This window comes from Coffea arabica, chromosome 1e (assembly GCF_036785885.1).
Source record: "Coffea arabica cultivar ET-39 chromosome 1e, Coffea Arabica ET-39 HiFi, whole genome shotgun sequence".
Classification (NCBI taxonomy): Eukaryota; Viridiplantae; Streptophyta; class Magnoliopsida; order Gentianales; family Rubiaceae; genus Coffea; species Coffea arabica.
In genome coordinates this window covers 51,053,109-51,055,905 of record NC_092311.1, presented here as the reverse complement: position 1 = coordinate 51,055,905, position 2,797 = coordinate 51,053,109, and the positions used below count along the sequence as shown (strand labels likewise).

General features: G+C 38.5%; 1 pseudogene; it reads left to right on the top strand.

The window, feature by feature from the left end:
* The first annotated feature begins 246 nt into the window (after positions 1-246).
* Positions 247-1,204, top strand: LOC113689867 (probable xyloglucan galactosyltransferase GT19; annotated as a pseudogene).
* The last annotated feature ends 1,593 nt before the right edge of the window (positions 1,205-2,797 follow it).

Here is a 2,797-nt window from a genome sequence, read left to right as displayed (position 1 = left end):
AGCCTTTAAAAATCTCCTTGTTACTGCAATGGGGCCGAGCAAAGTAGGAAGCGAAATCTCTAAACAAGGTAATGAGGTCAAACTGATTAGTTACAAAAGTAACCGGCCTTGTTTGATAATTTAATTCAGTGTTTAAATTTAATGGAATCAGATTACATGTGTTTGATAACAAAAAAAGATAGAACACCTGAATCAAGCTGTCCACGGTCTGATGTATCAAAAAGCACCGCTCCAACGTGAAATAAAAACATTGGTCACGACCATTTTCTGGTCATGGCTAGGCCAGCATGGGACCTTATCCAACCTTTATCTGCTGATCCACCAATTTTTGGTACATCATTTCTTGAATTTCCTGAATTTTATAATGTCACAGTATTGAAATTTGAGGCCAGGGCATAGCCTTGGCAAGAAAGGGCAATTCCGTATTCCACCTCATTTCATCCTCCAAATTTGGCATTTTTGGGTTAACAGGTTGAGGAGGACTAGGAGAACTAGTTTAACGTTGTTTGCTGGTGGGGTTGGAATTTCGGCCAATCCCAATGTTAGGAGGAGTATTAGGCTTGAATGTGAAAATAGGACTAGCATGAGTGTGAATGGTACAAGGCACACTAAATTATGTGAATTTGTTGATTGTTCAAATGGGGTTTGTGAGCATGATCCGTTAAGGGTTATGAAGCCAATGTTGCAGGCTACTTTTTGTTTGCAGCCTCCTGGTTGATGGGATTCTTGCTGGTTGTATGCCAGTGTATTTTGAGGATTTGTCTTCCAAAAAGCAGTATCAATGGCATTTGCCTGAGGAGAAATATGAGGAGTTCTCTGTTTTTTATACCAAAGGAAGAGGTAGTATACGAAGGGTTGAGGGTTTTTGGATGTGCTGATGAGCGTACCAAGAGCTGAAGTTAGGAGAATGAGAGAAAAGGTTTTGGAAATGATGTATAGAAAGGCATGAGAGCTCACTCGGTTTGGGGAGCAAGAAGGATGCGTTTGATATTGCTATTGAAGGCACCTTGCAGAGGATCAAGTCCAGACTAGAGGAAATAGCTTGATTCTTGGTGTAATTTTATTAGCTTCTTGTAGTTGTGGTGCTTTTTCTTGGCTCTTTCTTTGTCATGCATTTGCCAATGGGTGTACATGATTACAGAAGTTTTGTATTTGTAGTAATTATTAAACAGCAAAAAAGGAAGAAAAAGAATTTGCATACGGATTTCCACTGATGGATAAAAAACTAATTGATAAATATGGTGGAACCTTAGAAATGGAGATTGTTATGAACATCCCAGCTCAAATGCAAGCTTGACACAGTAACATTTGGAGGTCAAGAACTTCGACTACATAGGCGTCCGTCTGCTATAAAGTTTATTGCTTTGATTATGGCAGGAGAGCAAGATCAACCCTGAAGTGGCAAACTTTGTAGTATCCTGCTTTGCATTGATTGTCGTAATTTGATAGCTTCGAATGTTGTTTATCACAAGATCAGCTTATGTGAGACAATTGCATTAATGCTTGTTTTGCATTCTTGTAACTGATTTTTGGTAGGTACTCTTGCATGCATGTTTTGCAGAATTTTTAAGGCAATCAGCAGTTGACTCAAGGAGAAAACTTTGAAGAGCAGAGGACAAGTCTGAAACAGAAAACCAATATTTTGGGAAATTACGCTTCTGTCATCTGTCGACAACAGAATATTTCATGGTTTCGAGCAAGAATTTGAGAACAGGAGCTGCAAACTGTGGCTTGTGCTCCTCTCATTGTAGCATTGAAACCAGGAGCTGGAAAGCCTGCTATAGCTTGGCTGCAAATTAATTTCCATCTATGATGAAAATAGTCAGCTCCCCTGAAGTTAATTTTCCTGTTAAGATTCAAAGTAGGGGCATTAACAAGAAATTGCAACGAAGCTTTAACTTGCATCAAAGTGAAGTGGAAAAAAAAGAAGGGAAATGATATTAGCACTCTTCAAAAAATCATTGAACATTCCTTTCCTTCTTTTGCATTAGATGAAGTTTAAGGAGTGTCTAAAATTTGTAAACCTGATGAATTGAAAAAACCTGCAAGTCGTGAAGTGCAACTGCAGCCGTTTGCAGCTAATGAAGGTCAAAAAGTGTTCAGCATTTTTCTCTGGAAAATGGGGAAGTGGCTAAGAACTACAAATCTCCACCAGAAACATAACATGAGAACACCACCCTGTATCCTTCGAAATTTTTTTTTTTTAAAAAAAAAAAAAAAAAAAACTTGGAAGAAATTTCGTAATCAATCAATGTCAAAGGTATGGGTCTCATTAATGGGCTCTTGGCAGCACCAAGAACTCCTCCTTGTTGGGTTTGAATTATTGCAAGTTTAATAACAATAGCCCAGCCCACGAAATAAAATTCACTGGATTTCCATATGCAGAAACTAAATTACGTGTTCCTTGAAAATGCTGGCTTCACAGCTTTTCAAAAGCAGGTGGAGCAAAAATTAAATGCTAGCAGGGCTTTGGCAGGTAACCGGGCAGGTGCGGGTGAGCATGGGCTTATCAGAGTCTGTGTCTATTGGGCTTTGTGATGAACCTTGAAAGAGATATGAGCTTAGACGCTGAGTTGTGGGCTTACTGTTTGGTCTGCGGATGACTGGACATCGGGCTTCAAAAATTTGGGAGTTGAATTTGCACCACTGGTAAAAAAAAAAAAAAAAAGAGAGTATCTTTTACCTCAAAATCGGGGTTGATATCCTAGTCAGTAAATGCTCGGATTATACTCAATACAATGCACATTCAGAAAACTTTCATATTTCATACATTTTAAAAATATTCTGAAAAGTATTT